The sequence below is a fragment of the Stenella coeruleoalba genome (genome assembly GCF_951394435.1).
Source record: "Stenella coeruleoalba genome assembly, chromosome: 12".
NCBI classification, from domain to species: domain Eukaryota; kingdom Metazoa; phylum Chordata; class Mammalia; order Artiodactyla; family Delphinidae; genus Stenella; species Stenella coeruleoalba.
In genome coordinates, this window is record NC_137158.1 from 4,192,031 (window position 1) to 4,211,156 (window position 19,126).

The following is a 19,126-nucleotide window of genomic DNA, read 5'->3' on the forward strand; positions in this document are numbered from 1 at the left end:
ATACACACTCTTCCTTTAGGGATATTGCACTAGCTGTTTCTTTTGTCCAGAACTTTCTTCCTCATCATCTGCTGTGGTTAAATGCCTTACATCCTTCAAATCTGTGCTCAAATGTCATTTTTTACATGATATCTCTCTTGACCACCTTGTATAAAATTGGTACCCTCTGTCACTCAGCATTTGCTGATCGTCTCATATTGCTTTTCTATTTTTATTCACTTATCATTTATTAATGTAAAGTTATTTCCTTTATATATTTTTACTTATTATTTCTATTTGTGTCCAATAGAATGTAATATCTCTGAGAGCAGAAATATTGGTCTGTTTTATTCACTGATGTCTCCAAGTGCCTGGTATAATGCTTAACATACAGGTGACCAGTAAATATTTGTCCAGTGAAGGAGGAGAATGGATGAATTCATTTGTGCATAAAATATTTTATATTGCATATAAAATACAATAGGTTATGATCATATATTGGGTAAAATGTTTATGAAAAGAGTTTGCTTTCTTTAAACATGAGTCAAAATATTCCAAAAATTTTGTGATTAAATATACAAAAATATAAAGAATAAAATAAAGTTAAAAATACAAAAAAAAATCTAAAGGATCACTGAGTCTGAAACATTTGGGATATACTTCAAATTACCTCTTAAGTGTATAATATATGCTTTTAAAAACTTTGATTCCATACAAACATGTGATTTGTTTCTTTCATCTTTATCCTAGAGAAAATCATTTTCTTCAGATTTCAGTGATATTTTCAATTTTTTATAGCTTATTAGATTCTCATAAATGGATATGAATTGTCATGTAACATAAGTCTACACAATAAGTCAGCTCCCTTTAGTGCACAGCTCATTCAAAAGTGCACATATGCATGCATTTAAATTGAAGTTTTAGACATACAACCAAGAACATGGAGGTATGGAGAGCTGAAACCAAGAAGAGCTTTTGATATAACTTGTTGGGATTAGATGAAAAGCTACAAAGGGTAGATTTTTAAAAAAATGTTTCCCTTGACTGTATCATTTATTTAGTGTTAAATTTTATGGACCACAAAATAGAAAATTATATTGTCTGGCTTAAATGATGTCTTAGTTGTAATCACTGATAAAATATTCCCCAAAACCTGTCAAATATACCTGTGAAAATTGAAAATAAGACTAGTATTTGTAGTACAACTGAATCCCAAAGCTGAATTTCTACAGCAAGGCTAATGGAACCAGGATAAAAACAATTTGTCTACAATTTGTCTTTATATCACCTAAAAGAAGATAGGGAGTCACACATTTTCTAGTTTTTGATCCCTAATTTGTCAACCTAAAGTCTATACTTACAAGTTGCCTCTTAATAGATCAGAGCCCTATCTCTACTCAATCCCTTCTTTTCCCCAATCTTGTTCCATCTATTCAGAAACAGCAACTCCCTAAAATACTTTATGTGAGTATGCAGGGGTATAGTGTTGAAACTTAGTTCTTCATGCACTCTCTAGGTTCGGAGTATGAAAGTAAGATCAATCGGTGACAAAAGCAAAACTGACCATAGTAGTGCAGAGTTCCTATGGAGGTCTAACAAAAACCACTGACTAGGCTGGGAACTTAACTTTTGCTCCAGGTGTGTGGGACTGAGAAATTTATTCAGCCATCACCCATATGAAGAGAGAGCGTGGCTAAAGCAACCTTATGAACTGATAATTAAAAATTCCTGAATAGGTGTTGCTTTTACTTCTTTAGGTAATGTTGAAAAATTAGCAGCAATAATTTATGACTAAGTGATCCAAAAATAGAGAAAATTACTATTTACTTGAGTACTGAAACACATAAATGAGAAAACAATGTACAGTATGAATAAATAAAACTTCTTACTATCCAAGAACATATGCTGTCTATAAAATGGAAAGAGAAAAATATCAATAGGAAAAAATATTATAAGAGAATGAAGTGGAAAAGGAGGAGATGAACATGTTAGAGTTCATGGACAAATACAAATAGAATTAAATTGGCAACAGTGTTAGAAACAACAAAATTAACATTGCAAAAAAATCAATTTTTAAAAGATGAAATAGAGGAAATTCTTTGAATATCAAAAGAAAATCATACAATTTGAGAAAGAAAATATGTAATAGAACAGAGAATTAGCAAAATAAATTTTAATTACATTTAGTGTCCTAGGCAAAGTGGGATGTATGATAGACAAAACAAATTTAAACAATTGCCCCAGCCCATTATTACCTTGTCATGTATGATTATTTACTTATTATATGATTCCAAATAAGAATAAAAATTGGGCATAAGAAAGGGAATTGAGGTAATGGAGACAATAAATATGAGTTAAAGATTTTATTGAAGAATTTTATATATACTTTTTTTATTGCAGATGCATTAAAAAAGATGTTTCATTATTGACATTTAGAAATACATATAATTTAAAAAGTGTATTAAGGGACTTCCTTGGTGGTGCAGTGGTTAAGAACCCACCTACCAATGCAGGGGACACGGGTTCTATCCCTGGTCTGGGAAGATCCCACATGCGGCAGAACAGCTAAACCTGTGTGCCACAACTATTGAGCCTGTGCTCTAGAGCCCATGAGCCACAACTATTGAGCCCAAATGCCACAGCTACTGAAGCCCATACACCTAGAGTCTGTGCTCTGCAACAAGAGAAGCCATTGCAATGAGAAGCCCACACACCACAATGAAGAATAACCCCTGCTCACCACAACTAGAGAAAGCCTGCACATGGTAACAAAGACCCAACACAACCAAAATAAAAGAGTGTATTAAAAAACAAAGAAATTAGTGGTAAGATTAAGTATGGGATGAATCATTTTCCAAAATGTGACATGAAAGATAAACAAAAAAATGCCAAATAAAACAAACTGAACTTAAATAGGAAAAAGAAAAAGTTGAAACCAAAAGCATAAATTATGACAATAATGCAAATTAGTTGAAAGAAAGAGAACCCATAAAACAAAATATAATATATACCACTATGAGGAACAAATCCACTTAGGACACTTGAAACTAAATCATGGAAAATATATTGGCCAATGCAAATATTATATAAAATGGAGAGTTTTAGATTAGTTCCCTTTAACATCAGGAACACAGTCAAAAACCCCACTATTGTAAGCAGCACTTTGCTCCTTTCTTGCTCACCTATTTCTGTTCCCCTTAGACCTTTATCATAAAAATGAGATCACTAGGTAACATTTAACCTAACTCCTGACTTCTGATCTACTGACTGTACACAATGCCTTGACTTACTTGTTGATTCCTTTCCTGGATAGAGTAATAATGAAAAAGTAAGTAGTTAAAGAATGACTGACTCTCTACCCCTAGCTTCCCCCTTAGCAAATTTGCAGGTGGACCATGTGGACAAGCTTGCATCCAGAGGACGATCAGGAGAAGTCAGTAGGTCTGCCCACTGTGGAAAAATGATGAAGAATCTGACCTCCTACCTTAATGATCAACTGAGATTGTTTCCCCTTTTTTCCTTTAAAAATTGTCATGCCTCAGAATCTTAGATGTTGGTCTCAGGACATGAGTCCACCTTCTCCCCAGATTTCCTGCTCCTCTGATTAAAGCAACTTTCCTTTCTACCAACATGTGCCTCTTGATTATTGCCTTTGAGTGGCAAGCCGTAAAACCTGAGTTCCATAACACTATTACCACAACTATTTATTACAGACCTGGAGGTCTTGGTCAATTCAATAAGAAAAAATAATAAAAAGGAAATAAGAATTATGTAGGGGTTTGAGAAAACTGGGGACTAAACAAAGAAAAAGAAATGCCAACAGGCAGTAGCACACACCAAACTTTATTAGATGGTGCTTGGAAGGGTTGCCTGCAGGGGCAAGTCCCTCACAACAGGAGAGCTCTCAGAGGCTTAAGGAAAGAAGACCAGGTCCAGAAGAGATGGAAGGTGAGGGAAATCCTGGGGAAGAGAAGAGTGAGAGAGGGTGCTTGTTTCCTTAAGTGATGCCACTCAGCAGCATTGTGGGGAGTCTTGGGAGTCAGAGAGATCTGAAGGATGTAGTGGCTTGGGGTTTTATCACTGTAAGGCCATAACATCTCAATGGCCTGTAGATGCTGGATATAGTTTCCCAGGTTATACAGAGCAGACAAGTTTTAAATGGCTAATAATCGGTTTGTTTCAGCTATATTTAAAATAATTGGATATGGGAAAACTTTAGTTTGACACCACCAGGCTTTTGAGTAAACAGGTCTTAGCCTGCAGTAAAGAAATAAATGAATTAGGGACAAGTACACACAGATATATTTGATATAAGAATAGTAAGGGAAATGTTAGTATTATAACTATTTATAGAAAAATTAAATTATTTACCAAAAGAAAATGCATATAATGAACAGATAAATTACTCAATTAACATGAGTTGCACAGTGTTGCAGGATACAAAATTAACGTACAACACTCAATGCCATTTCCTTACTAAAATGTTAACAATTACAAAATGTATTCATAAATGAGCTATTCACTAGAGTAACAAAAACTATCTGACACACAACTCATATAAATATGTACACACACGAGTACACATACAAGATCCCTATGAGAAAAACTATAATAAAGGACATTAATAACTTTGAATAAATGAAGAAGTATTCCACTTTATCAGGTGCCATGAATTAACACAATGTCCATTTTCTCCAAATTACTCTGCTAATTTGGGTCACATAAAATTTCACATATTGAAATTCTTTAAATGATTTATATAGTTAAGTATAAGAGCCACAAATGGGTAAATTAGCATTAGAAAATAATAATAATGTGTAGGGGTAATTGTCCAGACATAATTAAAACATACTACAAAAACTGTATTAGTAAAAATTGATGGAGTATAGATTATTTTTCAATGAAATGTGCATTGGGCAATGTTAATAGGTTGAGGAATATATTTACAATATCTAAAAGTTAGAAGGGGTTAATAGCTACACTGTAAATGTTACCCTTGAAATTAAGTCAGATTAATGGCACTATGGGACCATGTACCTGCCCAGGTCTCTCCACTGTAGTCTCCAGACAGAACCTTAGTGACTTTTCTGTTGGATTTACACCATAGAAGAAAGGAGGGTGGATAAGGAAAGTAAAACCTTGAGTCTTCTTGTGACATTTTACCCTGATAAGAGACAGCCAGTTTTTTGATGTGCCGTTTTCAAAACCTTAAACAGGGAGTCTTGGCAACAGATCTCCTCTCTTCCTGAAACCGAGTCCCCCTAAAACTCAGTTCCTTTACCAAGTTTATGGTTAATCTCTTTATTCAAAATTTTATTCCCTTTCTTGTTCCCTCTGGCCTCACTCCTGTGCTAACTGAATACTAATTAACCATGTCAGGTGACTAAAATTGCTACTATAGATATCATGATTAACTTTCAAACTCAGATTGTTTCTCCAGGGCAAGATGAACTCCCAAGACCCTGAGCATAGACCACCTTTCCAGAGAATCCTAAACCAGAGACATCCTGACTCCTGAAACTACGATTAAGAAATGTCACAAGACCATGGTTAATCTTTGTTCTTCCCCGTTGAGAACCCCCGAACTCAGAGGATGAGTGGGGATGGATCTGAGGCTTGTCCCCACTCCCTAGCTTGGCATCCTGCAATAAACCCTTACTTTGCTGTGGTCAGAGTTTGGCTTTCTGCAGAAGCAAGCAAGCCCTTGCTCAGTTATACCTTCTGTACCTCCTCTCTTGTCTAAGGGACCAATTCCTTCCCTTGCAGAGCCAAAGCCAGGAAAAGAGAAATTGACATATGCATCTGACTTATTTTATATTTTATCTCCATTTCCAAAGCATCCTCATGCTTTCTTGGGCAAGGAAGAGGGAGGTTTTCTACTACTTAACCTAGGTATTTCCTTATGCTACCACCCAGTTGGGCTAGCTGACGGATTTAGTTAAGAAATGTTCTGTGCACCAAGGAAGAAGTCTAGGACTGACTTATAGCCTATTTCCAGGTTTTTAAGGTCATATATTTTCTTGATGCATAATCCTATTTTGCCTGAGAGAAGCTGAATATAACCACCTTTCTCTGTTTGATTCCCTTATATTCCAGTTCCCCTTAAATTCAGAAAGGAACAAGAGGAAACATACATATCCATATACACATGATTACAATGTAGAGTAAGCCCCATTGGAACACTGGAGAAGGAGACTCCCTAAGGAGCAATTTCAGTTCTCTGTGGTTGCCAGGTTTCAAGAAATACAAACCAAAATTCTTCTCCACAAAAATATCTCATCCAGGTCCCTGAAACTCATCTTTAATGTCTTTCACAGCTGTTGAAACACTAGGATTCTTTGTGACATGGCATCAAGAATATTTTAGTACTTAATATATTTAATACTTAATATCTATGTGATTTATTTGGAGAAACAAAACTACCTGATTGATCTTGGATACCTCTCCTTACTTCTTTGGTCAAATTTATTTTTCTCTTGAAGCAAAAAGAAACAAAATCAAAATTCAAATTCCCTTCTAGGGTGCCAGATAATAATATAACATACAATTAGATTTGAATTTCAGAGAATTTTTTTCAGAATAAGAATGTGCCATTCTATATAGGAAAATCCATTGTTTATCTGGAATTCAAATTTAACTGGATTTTTGTATTTTTATTTGCTAAATGCTATAAGCTCATGACTCCATTAAGCATTATATTGCAAGCAGTAGGGCACCAACAACCTTTTGAACCTTTAAGTAAATTACAATAAAATGATAATAATGTTGTACGTTGTTTAGACATAGAAAATCTAAGAAATTATTATTACTTTTATTTTATATTTGTAATAAATTATAAATTTATTTTATATTTATAACAGATTAGTTTTATTTCAGTATAATCCTTTCACTTACACATTTAATTCTTCATAACATATTAAAATATTTCTAATATGATAAATATAAATAGATATATTTATTATCCATTGAATTTTTCAAGAACATAATATCCCTGTGTATGTTGTCATTAAATATTTCAGCTCAATAAATCTAAAGACAGGATAAAAAAATCAAAGTATGAAAAAAATGTTCACTTTTTCAAATTTATTAGAGTCACATGAACTTCCTGGGAAATAAGAATATTATTTTTCCCTTTAAAATCATTCTTATTGTTTATTTCTTTAAAATATTGATTTTGTACTTCTCAAAGAGGGAACAATTTTTCATTAATACTTGTGAATACAATTCAGCATAAAAAGATAAACAGTTAGTTGAAATAATCCTGAGAAATTCAAACTTCAACAAATCTCTCATTATCCATAAAGAACTTTCTTCCTTAGCTATACATAGCCATCTCTTTTGCCAAGCATCTGTTAAGGAAATGATGTAAGTAAATTTTGAAAGATTTTAACTCCCTAGCTTTAGCCTAAGTTTAGAAATTGCCAGATTGCACTGTGACTTAAAATTATATCAAAGGAAAATGCACAAGCATCTTCCATGTGGCATTTAAAAATTTACTTATGAATTTTAAAAATGATATATATTATAGATTGGGTATATAATAACACCTTCTAAGCAAATGGGTGTTTCTAGAAGACTTTGTGATGACACCATCTTCCTTTAAAAGTACCTGCTTTAAAGGACTATTGACAAGCAACAGAAAGGTCTATGCCAGAGACTTAAATGCTATCTCCAACTGAGCATTAAGAAGAAAAATCCCTAGTATCATTAATCTTTAAAAACCTTACTTCTACCAATAATTAGCTAAGGTTCTGAGAAATTTTCAAACTCATAAAAGCTTTCTGAGCTTACTTTTCTCTAATAGATATAAAGGGAAGTATACTGGGAGTTATTATATAGTACCATTTTGAAAATTACTTGTAAACAATGCATAAAATATGATTAACACAACATCCAGCATATAGTAAATAAAAATTAATGATCAGCACTTTGATTATTATTATTTAATCTACATGAGTTTAAAATATCAGATTGGCTTTAAAATTGAAAATCTTGATGTTCTTGATACAACCTGTTCAATCTCCATATGCATTCCAATACTTCTTTGCATTAAAAATAATATTCATTTAAGTATTAGACCTCAATATTTGATTAAAATTGTGTTAGCTAATCCAAAAACACAAAAACAATTTGAAATTGGAAAGCAACTGAGCTGATAAAAACACTGGTGTAAAGAGTTAGCATAAAAAAAGAGATTGAGTGAATCATAAGCCTCTAGTATTTGAAGTGTCATCCACATGAATGAAAAAGTTATTAAGTGTTCTTTCAAAAAGGGAAATTGTTGCCTAGATGCTAAATCCCTGTAGGAATATGGATGTGGATATATTATGCAGTTTTGAAGGTAAAGGTGGAGATATGAAAAAGACAGCATAGAAAGTTTGTAAGAGCTGAAAGTAAAATGAAGATGAATGTGGATGAACGCTAGAAACAGGGCTGTAAATTGAATTGGGAAGAGGGGAGAAATTAGTGGTTTTCAGGTCTTAAGACAACTTGCTCAGCTTGTATCACCAGCTCTTCTCTAACTCCTGTTTTGATATCTGGGTAACTGACACTGAAATCTACTATTATTCAGAAAGAACATTTACTCAAAAATTTAAAAATTCACAGTGGTATGGCCCCAGTATCACGGAATCCAGAGAAATTGGAAAGAAAAATATTCCTGAGTATAAAATAAAATGTTATGGAAAATAGAAGTTCACTGCTTTTTTTTTTCTCTACTTTGGATCACAGATTTTTGTATTTTGCTCTCAATGGGAACCATGTGGTTATACAAATAACTACTCTATTTCTAATAAAACATTTTAGGACATTTTTAACCTCAAAATAGGGAAATAGTACCATGTCATGTAAACATCATAGAATATCTATTTTAACATTTATATTTCATAAAATTTTCTCATTATTTTAGCTCTGAATAAAACTTAATCAGAAACTAAATTTAAGATCAAAATGGCAGTAGATATTTTGTTGGTTTATGTTATGTTTTATGCTATTAATATCTTTTCTATATAGATAATAGCGTATTTCACAGAATTAGAGCAAATAATTTTAAATTTTATATGAAGACAGAAAAGATCCTGAATAGCCAAAATCATGTTAAGAAAGAAGAACAAAGCTGAAGGTAACATTCTTCCTTAAAAAAAAATATTTAAAAAACTGCAGCAATCAAAACAGTATGGTACTATACATGGTGACCTAAATGGGAAGGAAATCTAAAAAAAAAGTGGATATATGTATATATATATAACTGATTCACTTTGCTGTACAGCAGAAAATAACACAACATTGTAAAGAAACTATACTCCAATAAAAATTAAAAAAAAAAAGTATGGTACTGACAGCAAAACAGACACATTGATCAATGGAACAGAAATGAACTCACACTTAAATGGACAATTAATCTATGACAAAGGAGGCAAGAATATACAATAGGGAAAAGAAACAGCCTCTTCAATAAGTGGTGTTAGGAAACCTGGTTAGCTACATTCAAACCAAACTCAATTACTCTCCCACATCATACACAGAGATAAATTCAAGATGGATTAGAGACTTAAATGTAAGATCTAAAACCATAAGAATTCTAGAAAAAACACAGGCAATAAATGGTTTGATATCAGTCTTAACAGTATTTTTTTTTTTTTTTTGATCTGTCTCAGGCTTGGGAAAAAAAAGCAAATATAAACAAATGGGACTACATAAAACTTAAAAGCTTTTGCACAGTGAAGGAAACTATTAACAAAGTGAAAAGGCCACTTACTAAATGGGAGAAGATATATGCAAATGACTTATCTGATAAGGGATTAATATCCAAAATATACAAAGAATTCATACAACTCAACATAAAAAAAAAAAAACAATTAAAAAATGGGCAGAGGATCTGAACAAACATTTTTTTTTTCCAAAGAAGATATATAGATGACCAACAAGCATATGAAAAGATGCTCAGTATCACTAATCATCAGGGATTTGCAAATTAAAACCAAAATGAGATATCACCTCACGTCTGTCAGAATGGCTATTATCAAAAAGGTAACAAATAACAAGTGTTGGTGAAGATATGGAGAAAAGGGAACCCTTGTGCACTGTTGGTGGGAATGTAGACACTATAGAAAACAGTATTGAGATTCCCCAAAAAATTAAAAATAAAACTATCATATGATCCAGCAATTCTACTCCTGGGTATTTATCTGAAGAAAGAGAAAACACTGATTAGAAAACATATAGGCACCCTTATGTTCATTGCAGCGTCATTTGCAATAACCAAGATATGGAAGCAACCTAAGTGTCCATCAGCATATGAATGGATAAAGACACACACACACACACACACACACACACACACACACACACATATATATATATATATATATATACACAATGGAATATTACTCAGCCATAAGAAGAATGAGATCTTGACATTTGTGATAGCATAGATGGACCTAGAGGGTATTATGCTAAATGAAATAAGCCAGACAGAGAAAGGAAAATACTGTATGATTTTAATTATATGTGGAATCTAAAAAAACAAATCAACAAACATAACAAAACAGAAACACCATTATAGATACAGAGAACAAATTGGTGGTTACCAGAGGGGAGGGAGATAGAAGGAGGAAAGAAATAGGTGAGGGAGATTAAGAGATAACAACTTCCAGTTTCATAAGAAATGAGTGAAAGGTATGAAATGTACAGTGTGAGGAATGTAGTGAATAACTATGCAGTATCTTTGTATGGCAACAGATGGTTACCACAATTATTCTGGTGATCATTTTGAAATCTATACAAACATAGAATTGCTGTTGTGTGACAGGAACTAACATATTGTTGTAGGTCAAATATACTTCAAAAGCAAACAAACATACTCAAAGAAAAAGAGATCAGACTCGAGATTATCTGAGGAGGGTGGGGGAGGGGGGATTGGATGAAGGTGGTCGAAAGGTACAAACTTTTAGTTGTAAGACAAGTAAGCACTAGGGATGCAGTGTACCATGTGATAAATATAATTATCACTACTGCATGTTATATAGAAAGTTGTTGAGAGAGTAAATCCTAAGAGATCTCATCACACAGAGAAAAAAATATTTTTAAGTAGATGAATGCATTTAATTACCATATACATGGTCTTGATTCACATTATCTAATTACTAATCAAATAGCATATTCTTCATATGCAATCTAACATTATGTTGCCAAATTCTATGCCCTTTGAAGGTAATCATGAGGCACACTGTAATATGTTTTTGGTTAATTTTTGCTCAAAAACAAAATCCCAGAGTTGGAAGATACTTATAAGAAGTGGTGTACAAATGTGGACATGGAATACAACATTATTATTTTTTTAAAAAGTCTGGATGTAATCTAGGTCTAGTAAACATAACCACCCTGGAAGAATATAGATTTATTTGGAAGATCCACATGTTCTCTTGAAAGGCAGTGTGCTATGGTGATAAGAAAAGGAGAGAAATTTTATAAATATTTTACAAATTATATTTTTTATATAATTATAAATTCAGAAACTTACATTCTTTATTATTTATTTATTTATTTATTTACTTTTTTTGCAGTACATGGGCCTCTCACTGTTGTGGCCTCTCCCGTTGCAGAGCACAGGCTCCAGATGCGCAGGATCAATGGCCATGGCTCACGGGCCTAGTTGCTCCATGGCATGTGGGATCGTCCCAGACCAGGACACGAACTCATGTCCCCTGTATCAGCAGGAAGACTCTCAACCACTGCACCACCAGGGAAGCCCAGAAACTTACATTCTTATGGGAAAGTTTGCAAAACATATTTTGACTTAAAAAATTTCCTACAAGTTCTTACAAATTTTAATGAGCTTTTGAGTAATATGCCTTGAATTTTTTTGAAGAACTCTGCATTGATCATGAATTACAAATTATTTAAAATTCACTACAGTATACCACTCATATATATAACACATAAATGGGAACATATCTTTATAGATAAAAGTTAATGGATATCATACTTGCTGCGTTCTTTCTGTAAGGAAGATAAAATTTATCTGGTGCCTGGAGGTGGGGTGAGGAAAACTTTAGGGAAGTTGAACAACAAAAATAACTTTGATATTTTGGAAAAGGCAATCAGAGGCGTGTGCTTTTAAGCACTTAACAAAGAAAGCAAATCAGTATTGAGGGTACTACTGAGTCTGAAGACTACACACATGCTTGTAAATCCGTACAAAAGGTTGACATTTTCTCCACCAGTGATCAGTAGCCTTGAAAATGAGCAGAGAAAACACATGATCTGAAAATCCAAATATAACAGTATGCATCGCAGGATATACTAGAAGTGTGACACCTAGGTTTTGATTATTATGGAAGAAAAAAACATTACACAAGAGGAAACTAACAATAATCTAGTGCCTTCTAGATGCTAGAATTTTATTGATATATACAAGATTTAACACACACTTCAGAATAATGCTCTTTTTGTTTGTTTTGTCTTTCAACTGCTGCACATGAAGAAACATAACTTTAGAAAAGTTAATTATGTTTCTTGGTCAAGATTAATAAACATCAGACATGGGATCATTTCTAAGTCCTTGAACTTAAAAACATAGTTTTCTATCAAAAAAAATAGCCTCCACAGGAAAAAAAAAATAACTTAAGCTCCAAAACAGAAATGCAGAAGGATTAAAAAACTGAAAGAATTAGAAGAATAACTTAATATTGGAGGATGATAAGTCCTTGGCATCTTTGTGGGTGTGTGTTGCTACAGTAAAATGATTGTGATATTCCTTGGAGTTGAAGAAGTCAAAGAATTTGCAGTAAGATCTTAACATAGTGAAAATAGGATTTACAATGGAAAGAAACATTATAAACTAGGTGCTGGATCCATCAATTAATGATGAATAACCAAGAAGACAGTAAATGACAATGCCAAAATCATTAGCCAGTCTAATGTGAGGTGGCATGGAGCTCAAAGAAAGATTTTGAGAGATATGGTTAAAACAGTAGTCTGCTAAATGCAATTGTTGGCTGAGAGGAAGAAATAATGGCCTCATGGTACACATTTTATGGTAGAGTGAATGCCTTTCTCTATACCAAGCAGAAGAGGAAGGCAGAAAATCACTTAGGTTTCACAGGATAAAAAAAAGTGTTTTGTGACTTATCAAAAATGGCTGCAGGAATATTTCCAACTGAACGTGGTCTTCGAGAACCTTCCCTCTCCCTTCAACCCAATTGAGCTTTTATAACATCCTCAGCACATAGAATGTAGAGAGAATTATTTTGTCACTTCTGAGGCTAGGTCATAAGAGGTGATAGAGTTCATTCTTTGCTCTGGAAGCTTGTTGTGGAATCCTGGTACCATAGTGTGGAACCTAATGCCATGTGGATATGGTAAGAGGGTCCATGGAAGTGTTCCATACAACAGCACAGGTAAGTTCTCAGCTGAGAGCAAGCAAATACTGTGAAGTTCTAGCTAAAGAATATAAGCAATCTTCAGATGATTCTAGCACCCAGCCTAGGAGCCACCCCCAATGACAATTATCAGAGAAAAGACAAAGTCAAATTGCTGACTCATGAACAGAAATAAATGTGATCATTGGTGTAAGCCACTAACTTTAGGGTTCTTTTGTTACACAGCAATAGATAAGCAGTAAAAGCCCCATGAGGTAGTAGAAGATGTTAAGAGCATAAGAATTAAAAGAGCAGAAATGTCTGAAGAGAACAGTAGAGGAAGAAAAATTTAAAAAAGAATGAGAGCTCTTGAGAATATTAAAAAAAAAAACCGTTAAAATAGACTTCTCTTTTGTCTGAGGATGAGAAGATATAGATCAAAGGTGGGGGAAGGAAATATGCTTGTGAGTGGGTTTTTTTTTTCCCCAGAATATTTTATCAACATTCAAAATAAATGTTGCTAAGAAATTAAAACTCTGTCTTAGAAGAAGTAACCACCTGCCAGTCAGTGTCTGTCTACCTAACTGTCTAATATATATTACATATCTAATGATTATTGCATTTCTTTCCTCAAAGGGTAGCTGTGAGCACTGAGTGCCATATGCACAGAAAAACATTTTACAAACTTCAAGACACTAGACTGATACAGTCAGCTACCAAAGCTACTTCCCTTCAGTTAGTCAATACTTGTCATCTTCCATCTTTCTGCCATTGGTCTTATATATACCTGGTGGAGCAGTGAGTTCACTCACTGAAGATATTTCAAAGCCTAAAATAAACTCTTGAAAACTCAAGATCATAAGGTCAAATTTATACATATTTCTACACTATCAAAATTCTGTTAGGGGTAAAAGATGTTCCTTTGGAAATAAATTTATATTTAATTAATGATATGTAGCCAGAGAGTGAATTTTCTATGAGTAAATGCTGAAAAGAATACAGCAATATTTTGAAATTAACATCTCAGATCTGATCAGAATTTTACTGGCTTTTGAAAAGATTTACATGACATATATTGTTATACCTCACCTAAAGTTCAGACTCATTTTAAAAATTTTAGTCCCCACCTACACACACACACACACACACACACACATACACACACACACACCTCTGCATTATCATAACTTTGTGAAGCAATTTAATTTATTCAAGTATTGTGTCCTAAGCTCAGAAAATAATAACTAAAAAAATATCATTGATCTGACCTTCTGAATTGAATTCAGAAGGCTAAGAGTGATGTTTGCTATGTAGTTCCCACAATATCGAATGAAATTCTTCATTTTACAAGTATAATATCTATGAACAATAATGAGTTAAGAGACACTTTCTCAGGGCAGGAGTATTAGGATTGTTCTCTTGAGTAGCTGTTGCTTTCCAAGAAGTAGGGGTGATGGGATTAGAAAAGCTTCATTTCCTTGCAAACCTTCACGTGAAGTGAAATCTTGGTCCTTAAACACCAAATGATGGGCTAATCTGCCTTAATGCATGCTGTTTGCAGTCTATTAGAAAACAGAATAAACTCTGTGAAAAGTGCTACTTAAAGTATCTAAGCTTTAGTATATCCAGTATATCAAGTATAGCCATTACAGTAAATCTGCCATATATAGGGAGAGAGACACTGCTAGAATCAAATCTAATGTACAAGTGACAGAAAATAAGTTCAATTTTTCCCAAAATTACTCAATTGATATCTTATTAAAATGTACATCTTAATTTATTGTCTCATTGTTTTTAACGTTGCTCTTTAGCTTGAAGAAGAATTCCACTGAATAGAGGCACAATTTGGTATCAAAATGTATTAATTATTTGCAAATATTTCTCTTCAATCTACTGCAGGCCTTAACACAGCTTTTGGGTACGCCTGGCCATAGTGTTGAAGACTGTGCAAAAAGTGGAAATTTTGATAACTGTAATAAAGTCAGCATATTAAATATATTAATTATGATCATATATATTGAAAGGGATGTTTATAATGATACTTTAGCAATTCTTGCATTGGGAATTATAGACAGCATCTGAAACTGTAATATCATTGAGTATAAAACAGAAAATAGGACCTGTATGCAGAAAATTATAAGACACTAATGAAAGAAATTAAATATGATAAAAATAGATGGAGAGATATATCATGCTCTTGGATTGGAAGAATCAACATTGTGAAAATGACTCTACTACCCAAAGCCATCTACAGATTCAATGCAATCCTTAAACTACCACTGGCATTTTTCACAGAGGTAGAACAAAAAATTTCACAATTTGTACGGAAACACAAAAGACCCTGAATAGCCAAAGCAATCTTGAGAAAGAAAAACGGAGCTGGAGGAATCAGGCTCCCTGATTGCAGACTATACTACAAAGCTACAGTAATCAAGACAGTATGGTACTGGCACAAAAACAGAAAGATAGATTAATGGAACAGGATACAAAGCCCAGAGATAAACCCACGGACATATGGTCACCTTATCTTTGCTAAAGAGGCAGGAATGTACAGTGGAGAAAGGACAGCCTCTTCAACAAGTAGTGCTGGGAAAACTGGACAGGCACATGTAAAAATATGAGATTAGAACACTCCCTAAGACCATACACAAAAATAAGCTCAAAATGGATTAAAGACCTAAATGTAAGGCCAGAAACTATCAAACTCTTAGAGGAAAACATAGACAGAACACTCTATGACATAAATCACAGCAAGATCCTTTTTGACCCACCTCCTAGAGCAATGGAAATAAAAACAAAAATAAACAAATGGGACCTAATGAAACTTCAAAGCTTTTGCACAACAAAGGAAACCATAAACAAGACCAAAAGACAACCCTCAGAATGGGAGAAAATATTTGCAAATGAAGCGACTGACAAAGGATTAACCTCCAAAATATACAAACAACACATGCAGTTCAATATCAAAAAACGAACAACCCAATCAAAAAATGGGTGGAAGACATAAATAGACATTTCTCCAAAGGAGATATACAGATTGCCAACAAACACATGAAAGAATGCTCAACATCATTAATCATTAGAGAAATGCAAATCAAGACTACAATGAGATATCATCTCACACCGGTCAGAATGGCCATGATCAAAAAATCTAGAACCAGTAAATGCTAGAGAGGATGTGGAGAAAAGGGAAGACTCTTGCACTGCTGGTGGGAATGTGACTTGGTAAAGCCACTATGGAGAACAGTATGGGGGTTCCTTAAAAAACTACAAATAGAACTACCATATGAACAATCAATACCAGTACTGGGCATATACCCTGGGAAAACCATAATTCATAAAGAGTCATGTACCATAATGTTCATTGCAGTTCTATTTACCATAGCCAGGAGATGGAAGCAACCTAATTTTCCATCATCGGATTAATGGGTAAAGAAGATGTGGCACATATATACAATGGAATATTATTTAGCCATAAAAAGAAATGAAATTGAGTTATTTGTAGTGAGGTGGATGGACCTAGAGTCCGTCATACAGAGTGAAGTAAGTCAGAAAGAGAAAGACAAATACCGTATGCTAACACTTATATATGGAAGCTAAGAAAAAACAAATGTCATGAAGAACCTAGGGTTAAGACAGGAATAAAGAAGACACAGAGCTACTAGAGAATGGACTTGAGGATACGGGGAGGAGGAAGGGTAAGCTGTGACAAAATGAGAGAGTGGCATGGACATATATACACTACCAAACATAAAATAGATTGCTAGGGGGAAACAGCTGCATAGCACAGGGAGATCAGCTCAGTGCTCTGTGACCACCTAGAGTGGTGGGATAGGGAGGGTGGGAGGGAGGGAGATGCAAGAGGGAAGAGATACAGGAACATATGTATATGTATAACTGATTCACTTTGTTATAAAGCAGAAACTAACACAACATTGTAAAGCAATTATACTCAAATAAAGATGTAAATAAATAAATTAATTAATTAATTAAACCTAAAAAAAAGAGAGAGAAAATAGGATAAAAAACTTATCTATAGATTAAAGTTAAATCATTTGGTAAGTGTAACTTTCTGGATATTCATTTTCAAGTTTTTTCACTAGCTAAAATTTGAAGCCATATGTTCAAAAATGTTTCTGTATCTAAAAAATAAGTTTATGGCTTTTCTCCATAAAACACATTTTGAAGTCCCAAGATTGAGCAATTAGAGAGTTTCTGCATGGAATTCTGTAAATTGTCACACCTGTTTAGTTGAACAAAGAATTAAGACATACAGACTTCAACAGAATTCAAGAACTCATTAAAAAAGACTTACACTGTACCAGCAGAAATTACTCAATAGAGGCAAAACATCAGTCATTTTCAGGCAGTCATCAAGTGATTTTTAAATCATTGAAACTGACAAATCAGAAGTGGAAAATTATCACAATTATATAGGCAGTGTTACTGCAATGTACAGAACATCTGTCACTAATGATAGCCAATTCAACATTCTATAGGGTTAGGCATCGGTGCATTCAATATTAGAAGGATAAAAGTAGTTATTATACTTTTTTCACTTTAGAAAGAAAGCAATCATGCAATTTTCATAGTTGGTATGTAAACTGAAGACATTCTGAGTCAAAGATAAGCAGGTATTCATATTATCTACATGGCTGTTTGTAGCAAGACCTTACCTTTCATTTTTAAGAAATGGTGTATTTCTTCCAATGTTCCTTTCAGTGACCTAATAAAACATGTAGTGAAAACTGTGACCCTTTCCATTTTATATATGACAAGAAAAGCGTAGAATACTCAAATATAAACCTTGACTCCAGATCCAAATTGAAAAAAAAAAAAGTTTGCCTCATACTTATTCTGAAGTATATCTGTCTGAAAAGAATCATAATACTTTGAAATTTCTATAAGATTAAGAGCAAGCACCTATCTTTCACTTTCTCGATTATGAAACATTTATTCAATACCTTATATTTGCTATAAAATAGTCCTGTAAATTAGGCTAGACCATAGGCCTTGCTGCCAAGACCTTTGTAAATCAAAAAGAGTAAAGGAAGTAATTTATGGAGAAGTAAGGGAAAGGAAGAAAGACTTCATTCTAGAGAAGGTAAAAAATACTAGCTACTGCAGAGAATATGTGAACGTGTATGACTTGTTCATAATACAACCACTTAGAGCTATTAGATTAGAGCAGATGACTGGTTTAGAGGAATATTGAAAAATAAGTTTATAAAAGTAGGTAGAAGACAATTGTATAAATACTCAAATGCTAGAATAAAGGAGACTGTGTTTAACTGCATTAGTAAGATAGAAAAAATAAATATTGGATGAAGATTTGCTATATCAAACAATAGCAAAAATAAGAACAGCTAAAATTAATTGAATGTTTATTATCTGTCTGTCATTTTACTAAGTATTTAGCATGGACTATTTCATTTAATTCACAGAAAGACTCATTAAATAAATATTTATAATTATCAAAATTTTAAAGATCAGAAATTAAAATATAGAAAGCTTAAAGAATATTCTAAAAGTCAGGGAGGCAGGGAGTTGAAAGATGGTCTTGGAAAACAAGTCTGCTCAAGTCTAATAGCTATGTTCTACTAACCAAACATGGGATGCATTTCCTATCTCATTCATTCTACACAGCAAGAGGGAAGGTGTGCTATATTTCCTTCATTCTGTAGATGAAGTAACCAAAGATTATATGGCTAAAATATGTATTTCACTCTTATAGAATCTAATGACCAAATTTATATAACTCTCAAGTTCATCTCTCTGCTATGTAA